A 17,369-nucleotide genomic window follows, 5' to 3' on the forward strand; every position below is an offset into this window, starting at 1 on the left:
AGGCTTTTTTCACTCTGCTCTGGGCTCTACATCTCTATTTTCCGTTCATCACCAGGTAACTTCAAAGCTTTTTCTTCTTAAGTACACAAGACTTTGGGGACGATGTAGGTCTTGGTTAATTTAAAACTGCTGATTAAGTTATTCACATCAGCAAATTCATGCTTCTTCCCATTATTCCTAAGCTTTCTAAGAGAAGGCTTTAGCTAACAATTATCAATACAATAACCATAATTCATCTTTATATGGATACTTAGAGAAGAGGGAGATGGAAGAAATCATATTTCCCAGCCCTGAAATTATTTTGTATAAATTTGTATAACTTTTTACACCAGCTCAGCCAGTCTATGACTACAAGGACTACTCTTTCACTTCTATACAGCAGCTTTCTCACATAATAGATAGTAGAATGTAAGCTCCTTGAGGACAAGATTGGTCACTTTTTTTGTTGTTTTCCTTGTACCTAGTACTTAGCTTGATATGTAGTAGGTACTTAATAAATCCTTAACTTTAAAAAAAAAAAAGAAATGTAGGCAATATTGACCAAGTCTTAACCTTCACTCTTTTATTTTTTATAGTTAAGGAAAAGAGCAAGTGAGTTACACTCTGAGGATCTTATAGGAACTGTTTGGAGAAAGAATACCTGCTCTTCAACATTGTGTAATGGCAACTTTGATAAACTTAGCTCTTCTCAACAATGCAATGATCTAAGACAATTCCAAAAGAATCATGATGGAAAATGCTATCCACATCCACTGAAAGAACTATGGAGTCTGAATGCAGATCGAAGTATACTATTTTTCCTTTTTTTTTTTTTGTTTCTTATGGTTTTCCCCTTTGGTTTTAATTCTTCTTTACAACACGATTAATGTGGAAATATGTTTAAGATGATTGTACATATATGGCCTATATCAGATTATATGCCATCTTGGGCAGGCGGAAGGGGAAGGAGGGAGAGAAAATTTAAAACTCAAAATCTTATAAAAATGAATGTCAAAAACTAAAAATAAATAAATAAATAAAGATTTTTTAAAATGCCTGCTCTTTTCCTTCTGATCAATGATTATTCAAGATAATTATTTTCATTACCATTTTGTAGAGTTTGGAGACTGAGGTATATTAAAATAATATGTTTCTGCAGTGACTCGAATACAGTGTTTCATGTCCTTTTCTGCCCTCACCTACCTCAGCTCCCCTGAAATAATTGTTTCTGATTATATGGCACCCTGTTTGATATTGAACTTCTGTGGCCAAGGCCAAGCAAAACTGACCTAAATATGTTCTTTCCCAATTCCATACCCCTTTCCTTAGTTCCCTAGGTCACAATATCTATAGTAAGACACATTATTTGCATTTGGACAGATGCCTCATAGGACTGTCCTCCACCTTCTATTGTGCCACTTTATAAACAATTTCTCTCTAAAGTCAACACCTGACTTATCATTAATATAAACTATTTACTTTTTAAAAAATGAGTCAGAATTATGGCAGGTTGGAATTTTAAAAAAATTATCCCAGATTAGAGTTCCCATTTGGGGACTATGGGGAATGCCTCTTTACCAGCTTTCATCCACGGACACCCTCTAGCCTCCAGTAAGTCAAATGGCAAATATGTGGATGTTTACAGTAAGTTCCATTTAACTAAGAAGAAGGGATAATGCAAGCACTCATTAGTGATTGACAACAGCTTACTCTTTTAAATGATATGTCAGGCTGACCATTTGGTTTATGTAGTGGTATGCCTAAAATTTTCAAGATGGGAGGCCTCATTGTTGGGGCGGGGGAGTTATGCTTCTTATAACTCCAACTGGCTAGGCTGTCCCTTTTTAGGGCAAGACTTCTTTTTCCCTCTTACTAGAAATGTGATCATAATTCAGATAGTGTTCAAAAGGAGATGTGGGAGTCCTCATCTCTCTTAGATTTGGCTCTCTTGGGTTTTTCCAAGCTAAAGGCTCGGAGGGTCTCTTTATAGGCTCAGATACTTGTGAAACCAAAGATTTGACTTTCTCTTCCTACTCAGCATCTGTAAGAAAGGAAAGCATTTCAGTGGTTAATTTTTCATGGCTCTGTGACTGGCTAGCTTTTAAGTTCTTTCACTCTTGACTGCCAGAGATCTTCTCTGAATAATCATTTTTGTGTTCTTTAATCTTGAGCCTATTGGAGTATTTATTTTTCTGCCCTTTCTGTGTAGTTTCTGCTATAAACTTCTTTTCTGCAGATTCTGCAGATCTTTCACCCTGTGGGCTTCTCTGACAGCTTGCCCTCCTTGGCAGAAAGCTTCTTGCTTTCCTTGCCCTTCCTCAAATCATATATATTTTTTTCTTTTTGGATCTACTACAAAAAAGAAAAAGACCAAAGTTCCTCAGTAAATTAGAAAGGTTTTTGAAGCAACACTTCAGATCAGAGGCTTTCAATTTCTTTTTCATCATAGCCAAGTATTCTTTTGCCTTGAGGAATCATGGCACTCAGTGTTTTAGGTGACAATAAAGAAAGGTTCCCAGGCAGTTATCAGGCCTTCAGATTTTTCTGCCTCTCTTTCTCTTCCCCCACCTGACCCTTCATCCCTTACTTCTCCAGGATTTACTAAGGAGGAGGTTGCTTTGTGCCTCCATGGAGGTACTAGTGCGTCCTTCCGTTATGCCAAGCCAGGAAGATCAGGCAGCAAACTGTAGCTGAGAGTAGAGGCTAGAGAATGTGTAAATTAAATAGCACAGTCCCTCCCCTTCCCCTTTTCCTTCCCCTTCTCCTTCCTCTTCGCCTTCCACTTCTCTATTACATTGATTGTATGGGATTATTTGCATTGACTGTATGGGACCTTCTGTGTAGGGACTGTGGACTGATCAACACTAACACAATAGTTTACCTACTAACCCAAGAACCCTAGTAAATACCCAGGATTTTCTGGAAGAAGTCAGTCATAATGCCCTCTGATCTTAAATGTAGTATTTTTCCTCTTCACTCCATTCCCCTACCTTCCTACTTGCTAGAATGTATCCAGACCCAGCAATGGAAGACACGTGGAGTAGAAGGAGGGAGTGATCAAGCTTTGGCTGCCAGAGGAGATTATCAAAAGAGACTGACACAAGTCATGTAGTACAGTCAGATAGAAGGAACACTTTGTCTCTATGCCTAGGAAGGCAATGGGAGAATAGGCAGAGAGAAGTTCATACAAACCCCCCAGTTCAGGAGTTCATATAAACTCCCAACATGATGAGGTGATGGTGCCAGAAAATCTGAGGGCAAGAACAATTACTACACAGCAATAGAATGGGCGAGGAATAGCAGACAGAGGAAGAATCAGTGTCTCCCCACACCTCACCTCCTTCCCCATACATTTACAAACCCAACTGATTAGACATAGACCCTGCTAGAGGCTGTGAAAAGAAGAGCAACTGGGAGATGCTTGCTCGCTCCCAGTGATAACAGTTTGCAGTTCCTCAAACGACACTCTCCGTTTCTCAGCTCTGTGCCTTTTCATTGGTTGGCTACACCACCTAGAATACGACCCCCCACCCCTTCATCTCTGCCCCCTGTCTTCCCTGACTTCAAGTCCCAGCTAAATTCCTACCTTCTGCAAGAATCCTTTTCCAACTCCCTCTCATTGCTACTTCCTTCCCTCTGAGATTATCCCCAATTTATCCTATATACATTATATTCATTCCAATGTAACCAGAGTCCCAAAGTCCACTGGTATGTGACTTCTCCTCGGAGATTAATGCCCTGCTCATGCATGAGGGACAGGAGTTATCTAGAGCAAGACAGAGAACTTCAGTCTCTTCTACACAAAGCTGATTGTAGGTTACATCCCCCATTAGAATGGAAGCTCCTTAAGGGCAAGGACTGATTTTTTGGTTTATTTTTTGTTTGTTTTGCCTTTGTAACCCCAAGGTTTAACACAGTGTCTGGCAATAGCAAGTGCTTATTAAATGTTTTTGATTTGACACTCAAGTTGTGTTCCTGAAATTCCTTGTTTTGGGGAGTACCTATAGGATGGTTTAAGAGCTGCTAAGTTTAACTAGTGTGACAGTTATAAATCTTTTTCTTTTACTCCTACGATATCCTAGCTTAGCTTAAAAAGGGTAAGGTCTCCCACTGCACCCAAGGCCATTGTCAGCCACCCTGACCTATGTCTTGCCACTGGACTCCAAATGACTGGAGGAGAGAGTGAGGCTGATGCCTTTGCACAGCTCTGCGTCACTTAAATCCAATTCTTTTGCAAGTCAAGACATTACCCTCCTGATGTCATTGGTCCTCTTCAAGAACAAAGGACAAACAACAAACAGTAAACAGCTGTATAAAGTGAAATGCTGCTTGTGTGATTGATGCTATTGTCCTATCCTGATGTGATGGTACGATAATGCCATCCTAACCTGATATGTTTTCATGGAAATAACATGAAGGGGAGAAGGTGCAGTTTTTCCAGGGTGCAAGGCTAAACCAAAGATAAATTCACAAAGATCCCAGCCCTAGCCTAGCAAAAAAAGCATAGCTGCCCAGAAAAGAGATAGAATCAGGGAATAAATACAGCCCTCTATCTTAAAAACCAGTTTGACATTTCCCTTGAGTGCCCTCTAGTGCCCAATGGAATAAATAATCACCAGGACAAGTGTATGACATCTGGACCCTAATCTTCACCAGGTACCGTGGTAGCAATGCCCCTGAGGATTAAACTAGTAATTACCATTCATACTCAGCATGACCATAAAAGTAAGGTCCAAGAGCCAATGAAAAATAACAAAGGTAAGAATGTCCTAATATATCACTGAGCCTCCTTTCTCTGAGAAATGAAACTTGAGTTTATTGATAATACTATCCTACTCTTAAATCATCTGAAAGGATATGTAAGCTCTTTGAAGGCAGGGACTGCCATTTTTGTCTTTCTATTTCCAGCTCCTAACATAATAAGTATTTAGCACTTGTTGAATGATATCACCTCATCATGTCATGCTGACAATTTTACCTTGATGTTTCATGAGCTTTGTCAATTTAGCTGCTTACTAAGTGATCACTGGGATCTGGTAGAATATTAGCAGAAAGTCAAAGCTGGAATAAAAGCCACAAGACTATGTACCTTTCAGGTTATGAGGCTGAAGCAGACCTAGTGTACTTAGTAGGTCAACATTTCCCCTCTGCTCCTCTACTTCCAATAGTTATACTGGGAACACACTGGGAGGTAGCTAGGTGGTGCAGTGGATAGAGCCCAGGTACTGAAGTCAGGAAGACTGGAGTTCAAATCCATACTGAGTTACCCTGGACAAGTCATTTAACCTCTATTTGCCTCAATTTTCTCAACTGGAAAATGAAGATCATAACAGTACCACTTCACAGGGATGTTGTGAGGATTGAATGAGATAATATTTGTAAAATGCTTAGCTCAGTCATTGGCACATACTAGGTGCATAATAATGCTTGTTCCCTCCTCCCATTCCCTTCCCCTTATAAGTAAGAAACTGATCTTTAATGGATCATGAATGATAGGGATGGAATCTGAACCCCTAAAAGGAAAAGACCATGTCTTTGGGATCTGGACCCCAAAAAGGAAAACCCTGGACTTTCCCTCAAGGCCAAAATCTCTGGCATTTGCCTCAGGCTATAATCCACTCAACTGGCCTTTCATTGTGACTACACCCAATCTCCCAATTCTGTTCTGTTACCTCCCCATGGTCCCTGGCCATTTCCCACCCTTAATTTTATCTCCTTTGGTGCAGGTCCCCAGCATTCTGTTACCTCACAGTCACCCCACCCTACTGGCCACTCCCATCAAGATCCTCCCTAGACCCCTTTCTCCCAGACCCCTCCTCCAGTCACCCCAGATTACTTGACCACTCCTAGATCCCTCCCACAGTTTTTCTGTATATAAGGTCCATCTTTTCTCCATTAAGGGGCTTAGATTCTTAAGATAGGGCCCTCTTGTGCTTACATTAGTGATACAAATGCTTAGATTCTTTAAGAGTCTGGCCAATATGGCGGATGTTTTAATAAACCTTGTCTCGGTCTGAAAGAAGGCTTGGGTTGAATTCATTTCGACAGGACCCATATGTTATGATTTTGGGGTCCCAGCACACCTAAACCTCTAAACCTCAACAATGAAGGAGATTTATTAATCTAGGTACTCAAAAAATACATTAAGTGAAATGCAATTCAACAAATAACTAAAATTGGATCAATAAATACCTTCTATTTTCTTTTTTTATTTTTCCATTGGTTGATCAAGGCCTTAACAAGATCTCCAGCAATTGTAAGCTTCCTAAAGCCATTCACAATTTTTTTTATTCCAGTTTTCTCATGAAAACAGTAGAAAGAAACAATCACCATTTTGATTCCATAGTTGGACAAGAATAAAATTGGATAAAGATTTGTGAATAATATTCTTTCATTCGTAATGTTAGTTCAATGATGAGGATGAGGGCAGGGGAGGGGAGGGACATACTTTAGGAAAAGTGACTTAACTGATACTTGTAAATAAGATAATTTAGATGGTATGGACTTTTAGGATAATTAAAAAGACAAGCATATTTAGGGTAGAAATCATAGGATCATAGATCTAATCTGGAAAAGCCCTCAGAAGACATCTAGTCAAGCCTCTCACTGTACAAATAAGGAAATTAAAGCCCGAGGTGGGGGGGGGGAGGGTTAAATGATTTACTTAAAGTAGTTTGTTAACATTAGAGGTAGGATTTTAACCCAGGTCCTTTGACCTTAGAGATGATATTCTTTCCACTTTATCACACTGCCTCCCTCCTTATAAGATAAAACAAAAAAGATGTCTCCCATGTTTAAAAATGAGTTTATTAAAATGGAATATCACTAAACTTACCACCCACAGTTCAGCACATCTAAGATGATGAGTCACATTAAACAGTCATTCATCCCTTATAAAACAACCTAAGGTCACAAGCTATTTTGCTTTGAGACTTTTATAACTTTTAAAGCCATATCCTTTAGACCAATGGTGTCAAACTCAAATAGAAACAAATTCTGGTGGGCCACGTACTGACTTAGAAAACCATAAATTAACATTTTCTGTGTTGTATCGAATTTTTCTTTATTTTATTAAATTTATTAATTTATTAAAATCTATCACATTAAATTTTATAAAATGTATTAAACATTTTATTAAATACAATTTTTATTAAATTTATTAAATTAAATTAAATTTCCACAATTGCCTTTTAATTTGGTTCTGATGCACTAGGCAGTGGAGTTTGATTCCTCTGCTTTATTCTGCCTGAACAGCATAAGGGGCATTCCTCCTGAGCACCTCTTGCCAAGCCATAATACATAAAAATGCATACAACCATTTGATTGAGTGATATTTTTTGGATTATCTCTTCTTTAACTAATTTGATCATAAGCAGTTGCAAGAGCTTCCTTTCTGTGCACTGGACAAAGTTCATGCATGTGCAAGAAAAATTTTCCTTTAGCATATCTGCAGCTTTTTTGCTTTCAAACCAGAACATTCAATATAACTCAAGCATTTGTTAAGGTAAGGCGCTGTGTTAGATGCTGAGCATACAAAATCGTAAAAATAGAATGGCCCCTGCCCTCAAGAAGCTTACATTCTACTGGGAGAATATAACATGTACACAGGTACATGTAAGTAAATACAACATAAAAAGAAAGTGAATACAAAGTCATTAGGGGGATGAGAGGGAAAAGAAATCAGGAAAGGCCTGGTGTAGAAAATGTCTTTTGAAATGAGCCTAGAAGGGAGCTGAGGAGTTCTAAAAGGTAGAGCATTGGAGATATGAGGGACAGTAAACAACTCAAAAGTGGGAAAGTCTCTTGTGAAAATTGGGCACTGGGGTATTTAGAAGGGAAGGGTGTGGAAAGGGAGGAAATTCATAACTGACATTTATTTAGAGTTTTGGAATATTTAGGAAACTGAGGATATGTTGTAAGCAAAATTTAGACCCACTTCTCTCCCAGCTCTTAAGTTGGGCTCTCTATCATATCCCACCTTCCTTAATGCTACCAAATCTATTTAACTTTTCAGCATCATCTTAATGTATTGAAATGCCAACAGGTAGTTCTGTAATAAAAGGCATTAGCTAGATCGAAAGCTCCTGAAGACCGTATTTTTGTATACCAATAGCACCCAGCATGGTCTTTATAAATGCTCAGCAAAAATTTGCAAAATGAACTAAACACAAATTAAAAAGAGTTCCTCCCATTCCCCCATGATGGGATCACTATCTTCCTTTGTCCCTTTCCCTTAAACTACCAAATTTTACTGTGGACAACTCATAACCTTCCTAGGCCTCCTTTTCCTCAACCAGAGAATAAGAACAAATTTGGACTACATGGCCTCAAAAGTCTTTTCCAGTTCTAAATCTAGAAACTATGAGAATATCAATCAACCATGGGATGCTGAAAGGTGGGACATAAGTAGATGGGGAACTTATTGTGGAATTGATGGCATAGATTTAACAGCAAGATAGAGAGAAAAGACACAATCTCTTTCTTTCTTTCTTTCTTTCTTCCTTCCTTTCTTTCTTTCTTTCTTTCTTTCTTTCTTTCTTTCTTTCTTTCTTTCTTTCTTTCTTTCAAGACAAAAATGGTTGGGCATATGACAAGCACTTTCTGTAGCTACCTTGGCAGCCATATTTGTTGGAATAAAGTTCAACTTATTCCCAAGTAGCAGCTCAGGCCCTGGGAGAGACTGTGCCATTGGATGGACACAGGTTATATGGCACTTTATGGAAACCAAGCTTTATTGTGAAGGGGAACTAAGAAACAAAGAACTGTCATGGTCTATAACATGATTCTTAGATTGTCATACTTAAATACTACTTCCCAAATAGCTGCAACTTTGGGGTAAAGATCACGTCTTAGGTCTTTTGCATCTTTCATATAATATGACATATAGGTCTCTTGGGGGAGAAGAGGCACACACCCTTGTTGAGTTTAGTCAATTCCTGCACATCATTTAGTAGGCTAAGTTTTGTTCTTTCTTTCTTTGTTTCTTTCTTTTTTTCCCCAAATTCTCCAATTTATTGTCAAGGGGTAAGTGGGTATCCTGATTAGGATTTAGCTTTGAGCACCTACCCACTGATTAACCTATCTTCTTTTTTCATTGGCTATATTTCTCTTCTTCTTCTTCTTCTTCTTCTTCTTCTTCTTCTTCTTCTTCTTCTTCTTCTTCTTCTTCTTCTTCCTGCATAGCCATAAGAGGCTGCATCTTTATTTTTTTTCAATTTTTAAAAAAATTCATTTAAAGTTTTGAGTTCTAAATTCTATTTCTCCCTCCCTCTTTCCCCTCCCCCCTCCCTGAGATAGTAAGCCATCAGATATAGATTATATATGTGCAATTATGTAAAACATTTACACATTAGTCATTTTGCTGAGTATAGCTAAGTCATTCCCAGTTCTTCATCGAACGATATTGCTGTTACTGTGTAAAACATTCTCCTGGTTCTGTTCACTTCACTGTGATTTAGTTCATGTAAGCCTTTCCAGGTGTTCTGAAATCATCCTTCTCGTTATTCTTATAGCAAAGTAATATTCCATTACAATCATACACCACAGCTTATTTAGCCATTCCCCAATTGATGGGCATCTCTTTGATTTCCAATTCATAGCTATGACAAAAAGAGCTGCTATAAATATTTTTGTACAAATAGATCCTTTGCCCTTTTTTTGGATGTCTTTTGGATATAGACCTAGCAGTGGTATTGCTAGACCAAAGGGTATACACAGTTTTATAGCCCTTAGAGCATAGTTCCAAATTGCTTTCAAAAATGGTTCAATCAGTTCACAACTCCAACAACAGTGCATTAGTGTCCCAGTTTTCCCACATCCTTCCAACATTCAATATTTCCTTTTTTGTCATATTAGCCACTTTGATAGGTATGAGGTGGTACCCGAGAGTTATTTTAATTTGCATTTCTCTGATCAATAGTGATTTAGAGCATTTTTATATGACTATAGATAGCTTTGCTTTCTTTGTCTGAAAACTGCTTGTTCACATCATTTGACCATTTATTAATTGGGGAATGAGTTGTACTTTTGTAAATTTGACTCAGTTCTTTATATATTTGAGAAATGATGTCTTTATCAGAGATTCTTGCTGCAAAATTCTTCCTCCAATTTTCTGCTTTCCTTATAATTTTGGTTGCATTGGTTTTAAAAATTTTAATTTTATATAATCAAATTATCACATTTTATATTATTTATATTTATATTAAAATTTATAATAAATAATTTATATAATCTAATAAAAATAAAATTTTATATAATCAAAATTACCTATTTTATATTTTGTAATGCTCTGTATGTCTTCTTTGATCCTAAATTCTTCCCTTATCTATAAATCTGACAGATAAACTAACCCATGTTCTCTTAATTTACTTATGTTATCATCCTTTATGTGTAAATCATGTACCCATTTTGACCTTATCTTGATATACAGTGTGAGATGTTGATCTGTACCTAGTTTCTGCCATACTGTTTTCTCATTTTCCCAACAGTTTTTGTCAAATGATGAGTTTTTGTTTCAAAAGCTTGGTTCTTTGGGTTCATCATATACTAGATTTCTATGGTCATTTACTATAATATAATTTGTATCTAATCTATTCCACAGATCCACCATTCTATTTCTTAGTCAGTACAGATTGTTTTGATAATTACTGCTCAAAATTACATTTTGAGATCTGGTAAGGCTAGACCACCTTCTTTTGCATTTTTTCCCCTTTATTCATTTGATATCTTTGAGCTTTTGTACTTCCAGATGAATTTTATAATTTTTTCTAGTTCCATAAAATAATTTTTGATAGTTTGATCAGTATGGTACTGAATAAATAGATTAATTTAGGTAGAATTGTCATTTTTATTACATTGACTCAGTCTACCAATGAGCAATTAATGTTTTTCCAATTGTTTAATTCTGACTTAATTTTTGTGAAAAGTGTTTTATAGTTGTGTTGATATAGTTCTTGGGTTTGTCTTGGCAGTTAGACTCCCAAGTATTTTACATGCCTGCAGTTATTTTAAATGGAATTTCCCTTTCTATCTCTTGCTGCTGGCCTTTGTTGGTAATATACAGAAATGCTGATGATTTATGTGGGTTTATTTTGTGTCCTGAAACTTTGCTAAAGTTGTTAATCATTTCAAATAGTTTTTAGCTTATTTTCTAGGATTTTCTAAGTTTAACATCATATCATCTATAAAGAGTGATATTTTTGTTTCTTTAGTGCCTATTCTAATTCCTTTAATTTCTTTTTTCTTCTCTTATTGCTATAGCTAACATTTCTAGTACAATATTAAGTAATAGAGGTGATAATGGGCATCCTTGCTTAAACCCTGATTGTATTGAGAAGGATTCTAGCTTATTCCCATTACATATAATGCTTGTTGATGGCTTTGGATAAATATTACTTATTTTAAGGTAATTTCCATTTACTCCTATACTCTCTAGTGTTTTTAATAAGAATTGATACTGTATTTTGTCAAAGGCTTTTTCTGCATCTATTGAGGTAATACGATTTCTGTTGGTTTTGTTATTGATATGGTTACTTATGCTGATAGTTTTCCTAATATTGAACCAGACCTGCCTTCCTGGTATAAATCCTACCTGGTCACAGTGTATGATCCTTGTGATATATTGCTGTAATCTCTTTACTAGTATTTTATTTAATTTTTTTGCATCAATATTCATTAGAGAAATTGGTCTATAATTTTCTTTCTCTGTTTTGGCTCTTCCTCATTTGGGTATCAGAGCCATATTTGTGTCATAAAAGGAATTTGGTAGGACTCCATCTTCATCTATTTTTCCAAATAGTTTACATAGTATTGGGATTAATTGTTCTTTAAATGTTCGGTAGAATTCATTTGTGAATCCATCTGGCCCTGGAGATCTTTTCTTAGGAAGTTCATTGATGGCTTGTTCAATTTCTTTTTCTAAGATTGGATTGTTTAAGTATTTTATTTGTTCTTCTCTTAATCTGGGTAATTTATATTTTTGTAGATATTCATCCATTTATTTAGATTGTCAAATTTATTGGCATATAATTGTGCAGAATAGCTCTTAACAATTGCCTTAATCTCTTCATTGGTGGTGAATTCACCACTTTCATTTTATTATACTAGTAATTTGGTTTTCTTCTTTCCTTTTTAATCACATTAACCAATGGCTTATCTATTTTATCGTGTTTTTTTTTCATAAACCCAGTTTCTAGTTTTATTAGTTCAATGGTTTTCTTACTTTCAATTTTACTAATCTCTTTGATCTCTTTCCATCGTCCATTATTGAATGTAATTTTTATTGCATTATGATTTGAAAAGGATGTGTTTACTATTTCTGCTTTTCTGCATTTGGTTGTGAGGTTTTTATGTCCTAATACATGGTCAGTTTTTGTGTAGGGGCCATAAACTACTGCAAAAAAAGGTATATTCCTTTCTATTCCCATTCAACTTTCTCCAGAGATCTATCATATCTAACTTTTCCAGAATTTTTTTCACCTCCTTAACTTTTTTTCTTGTTTATTTTTTTTGTTGTTGTTAGATTTATCTAGTTCTGAGAGAGGAGGGTTAAGGTCCCCCACTAGTATTGTTCTATTATCTATTTCCTCCTATAACTCATTCAACTTTAAAAATTTAGATGCTACACCATTTGGTGCATATATGTTTAATATTGATATGACTTCCTTGTCTATGGTACCTTTCAGCAAGATATGATTTCCTTCTTTATTTATTTTAATTAGATCTATTTTTGCTTTTGCTTTGTCTGAGATCATGATTGCTATTCCTACTTTCTTTGCTTCAGCTGAAGCATAATAGATTCCGGTCTAGCCCCTTACCTTTACTCTGCATGTACCTCTGCTTCAAATACTTCTCTTGTAAACAACATATTGTACACTTCTGGTTTTTAATCCGTTCTGCTATCCACTTCCGTTTTATGGGTGAGCTCATCCTATTCACATTTATAGTTATGATAACCATATTTCCCTCCATGCAATTTTTCACTTATTTATCACCTCCTCTTTCTTACACCCCACCTTTTCCTTCCTCACAAAAGTGTTACTTCTGATCACTGCCTTCCCCAATATACTCTTCCTTTTATCAGTCACCCTTCCTCCTTCTATTATCCCTATTCCTTTCTACCTCCTTATAGGGTAAAATAGATTTCTATATACAACTGAGTGTGTATATTATTCCTTCTTTGAGCCAATTTTGATGAGTGAGGTTTAAGGTTTCCTCAGCACCCTTCCCCCCCACCAATCTTTCCCTCCATTATAATAGCTCTTTCAAGCCTCTTTTATGTGGGATAATTTACCCCATTTTCAATCTCCTCCCCCCCCCTTCTTCCAGTGCAATTTTCTTTCTCACCACTTTATTTTGTTTTTTGGTGTATCATCTCTTCAAAGTCACCTTAATTCCACATCCTTTGTCTATATATACTCCTTCTAATTGCTCTTACACTAATAAAGTTCTTAAGAGTTACAAATATTATTTTGCCATATAGAAATATAAATAGTTTAACCTTATTGAATTTCTTATGTTTTTTCTTTCTTGTTTCTTTTTTACCTTTTTATATTTCCCTTGAGACTTGCATTTGGAGGTCAAATTTTTTATTCAGCTCCCGTCTTTTAATTAGAAATGCTTGAAACTCCTCTATTTTATTAAATGCCTATTTTTCCCCCTGAAAGATTATATTCAGTTTTGCTGGTAGGTGATTCTTGGTTGTAATCCTAACTCCTCTGCTTTCTGGTATACCATATTCCAAGCCCTCTGGTTTTTTAATGTGGAAGCTTCCGTATCTTGTATGATCCTGACTGTAGTTCCACAATATTTGAACTGTTTCTTTTTGGCTGCTTGCAATACTTTCTCTTTGATCTGCGAGTTCTGGAATTTGGCTATGATGTTCCTGGGAGTTTTCATTTGGAGATCTTTTCAGGCAGTGATTAGTGGATTCTTTCGATTTCTATTTTGCCTTGGGTTCTGAGATATCAGTGCAGTTTTCTTTGATAATTTCTTGAAAGATGTTGTCTAGGCCTTTTTTTTTTTCATCCTGGCTTTCAGGTAGTCCAATAATTCTTATGTTATCTCTCCTGGATCTGTTTTCTAGGTCAGTTTTTCCAATGAGAAATTTCATATTTTCTTTTATTTATTTTCTTTTTTTGCTTTTTACATTTATTTTATTGTATCTTGATGCCTCATAGAGTCTTTATTTTCTACTTCTTCAATTCTGATTTTTAAGGAATTATTTTCTTCAGTGAGCTTTTGAACTTTCTTTTGCATTTGGTCGATTCTATTTTTTAGGGACTTATTATCCTCTTTAAATTTAAACTCTTTTTTCATGATTCTCTTGCATTACTCTCTTTTCCTTCCCAAATTTTTCTTCTACTTCTCTAATTTGCTTTTTAAAATCCTTTTTAAGTTCTTCCAAGAATTCTTTCTGGGCCAGAGGCCAAATTAAATTTTTCTTTGAGGCTTCATATGTAGCCCTTTGACACTATTGTCCTAAGTTTATGCCTCGATCCTATAACTATAGTACTTTCTATAGTCAAGCCCTTTTTTTGTTTTTTTGTTTTTTTGCTCATTTTTTTCTGCATTTTTTTTTTTTGGTGACTTGGTGTTTTTACGTGAGAGTTGGGCTCAGGTCCTGTATTATCCCAGACTTTTTGTGCTGGGACTCTGGGTCTTACTGCTGGCTTTTGCTGGGTGTCAGGGCTTAGCTGCTAGCTTCCTTTGGAAGGTAGGCTTCCCTTGTGGCTTGTACTTGAGGGTGGTGCATCCCCATTGGCCTCCCCTGGATGTGGAGTTTAGCTGCTGGTCTTCTTGGGAGTTGGGAAGCCTTGCTGCTAGGTTGCTATGGTAACAGAGTCTTTCTCAGGGCAGGCCCTAGAGGAAGGATCTTGTTGCTGGTCAGTTTGAGGAGTGGGGCCCTGCTGCTGGGTTGCTATGGAAACAGGGTCTCTCTGCTGTTAGGCCCAGGGGCAGGGTTTCACTGTTGGCCAGCCTCAAGGTAGGGCTTCACTACTGGTCAGTAATAGGGTCAAGCTCTGGCTGGTGTCTTCTGCTAGGGGTGGGATCACTGGGGTGGGGACTTGCTGTGCTGCACAGACTGCTCACTTACCTAGGGGGCTGCTGGTTTGCAGAAGGGGCCTCACTGGTGGATTGCCCCTGACCTGGAGCCTTGCTGCAGGCCTCCTGCTGTGAGGCTGGCTGCTGCTCTTGGATTTCACTCCCCTCCCACCCCAGTGAGACAGACCTCCCCTGCCAGGCTGGTAGGCTGCTTCCCTGCTCCTAGATCAATTCTGAGGTGATTTTCTAGTTGTTTGGAGGAGAATTTGGAGGGCTTCAGAGGGTTGCTTCCTCACTCCACCATCTTGGCAGAATAAGTCTCTTAAGTTTTATTCTAATTTTGAAAACATAATGAAAGGAAATGACCATCTAGATCAGCAGTTCTCAAAGTGTGTGGTCTGAGCACTCCTAAGAGTCCCTGAGGACCTTTCAGAGGGGTCCATAAGGTCAAAACTATTTTCATAATAATACTAAAATACTATTCACTTATTAAAATATTGGTCCCTTTGCCAACTACTTATCTCTCTGAGGCCAGATTTTCTTCATATACTTCAATCAAAAGTATTAATCACAACAGATTAAATGCAGAAGCAGATATGAAATTCTAACTATCTTCTACTAACATCAAAGAGATTTGCAAATATACATAAAATAATGCCATTCTCACTAAATTATTTTTTGTCTTGGAACATATAGGTTTTTTAAATAAAATATATTAAATTATGTTTACCCTTAATGGGTTTTATTATTTGTAAATGAATTAATGCTTTACAATTTTATCAGTTTTAATTTTTAATATGGTAAATATCAATAGATATAACAAACATAAACAAAAACTCTTGGGGTCCTTGATAATTTACAAAAGCGCAAAGGAGGCCTGAGCCCAAAAGTTTGAAAACTGCTAAAGAAAGCAGACTCTGTTTGCCCTAGCAAGAAAGGCACAAAGTATATTTCCTCTCAGATCATTCTCCCTCCGGGATTCCACCATCTGTTCAGTGACATCATACTGATCCAGGGACACCCCTGGCTGGCCTTTCCCAAGAGCATATCATCATGCTCTAAAACAAGCTATGATCCAGAGAGCAGATTGGGAAGGAGTCTATGGATCTTTGCCCTTTCCCCCTGTGCAAGGGAAGTATTTACTCTGCAGAAAGCTGTCAACTAAATGGAGTCCATACAAGAGAAACACTTACTGGTTTCTATCACTTGTTATGCAGGATTGTATAAATAAGCCCATACCATCTGCTTGTGCCACCATCTCCACATTCTGGTGGCTGTCATCTACCTTCCTTGATAGACATTAATATCGAGTGATCCCATCATTCTTCTCAACCCATCACTAAGTACCACCTGGAATGAAAAATACCCATGTGGATGACATCCTAACCACACTCCTTACCCCTCCTATAAAAGTTTTAGCCTCCTTGACCCTTATGTTTTCTTTTGTAAAGGTTCCTAGTGCACTCATATACTTTAGATTTAATTTTCTAAATGGCTCTACCTCCAAGATCCTAAACATTGAGGTCTCCTTCTCTGACTACAGTCTAAAAAGACCATCCCTCTCTCCTACTCTCAGGACCTCCTACCTTTCACCACCTCTAAAGCAGGCAGGGGTGGGGAATGTGTGGCCTCAAGGTCACATGTGGCCCTCTAGGTCTTCAAGTGCTGCTCTTTGACTGAATCCAAAATTCAAACAGTTCTGTGAGGTTTGGATTCCGTCAAAGGCCGCACTTGAGGACCTAGAGGGCCACATGTGGCCTCCAAGCCACAGGTTCCCCACTCCTTCTCTAGACTTTCAACCTCTTTCTAGTTTATCAGCCTCTTTCAGGGTTCCCTTTCTTTCCTATTTAGGGTAAACTCTAGCTGGAAGGATCTCCAGATGTTAACTACTCCAACCCTCTCCATATGAGGAAACTAAGACCCAGCAAAGTTAAGTGATTTCTCCAAGGTCATAGCAATAGGTAGGATTTAGACCCAGACCCTTTGACTCCATAGCCAATATTCTTTCTACTCTATTTATAGTATGTATTATACTAGATTTTGTTTAAAAAAAATTGATTATATAAGGGGTCTGTCAGTTCCCAATAACTTCCCTCCAAAAAAACCTGAAAAACAAAGACAAAAAAGGAGAGAACCCTCTCTAATAACAAAGTATAAATAAATAATACAAATGAACATATTGGCCACATTGATAAATAAAATACATTATGGCATTTTTTTGCCTGCTGCTTTCTGTTATGTTCATATGTGTGTAAGTCTCATTTCCTTACCAAATTGTAATCTCCTTGAGGACTATAACTATGTTGTAGATAGCTATAGAGACAGACAGATACCTTTATTTACCTACT

General features: G+C 37.0%; 1 pseudogene across 1 annotated transcript in view; it reads right to left on the bottom strand.

The window, feature by feature from the left end:
• LOC110213536 (elongin-A-like) overlaps positions 1-12,807 on the bottom strand; it is a 37,091-nt pseudogene extending 24,284 nt beyond the window's left edge. The window contains exons 1-5 of the transcript XR_013487129.1: positions 12,795-12,807; positions 12,177-12,226; positions 6,197-6,279; positions 2,095-2,292; positions 1,690-1,926 (exon numbers count right to left, since the gene is read on the bottom strand). The product of XR_013487129.1 is annotated as an elongin-A-like (transcript). The remainder of the gene's footprint in view (positions 1-1,689; positions 1,927-2,094; positions 2,293-6,196; positions 6,280-12,176; positions 12,227-12,794) is intronic.
• Positions 12,808-17,369: the final 4,562 nt, after the last annotated feature.

Source organism: Phascolarctos cinereus, unplaced genomic scaffold (genome assembly GCF_003287225.1).
Source record: "Phascolarctos cinereus isolate Bilbo 61053 unplaced genomic scaffold, phaCin_HiC Scaffold_5;HRSCAF=322, whole genome shotgun sequence".
Taxonomy (NCBI): Eukaryota; Metazoa; Chordata; class Mammalia; order Diprotodontia; family Phascolarctidae; genus Phascolarctos; species Phascolarctos cinereus.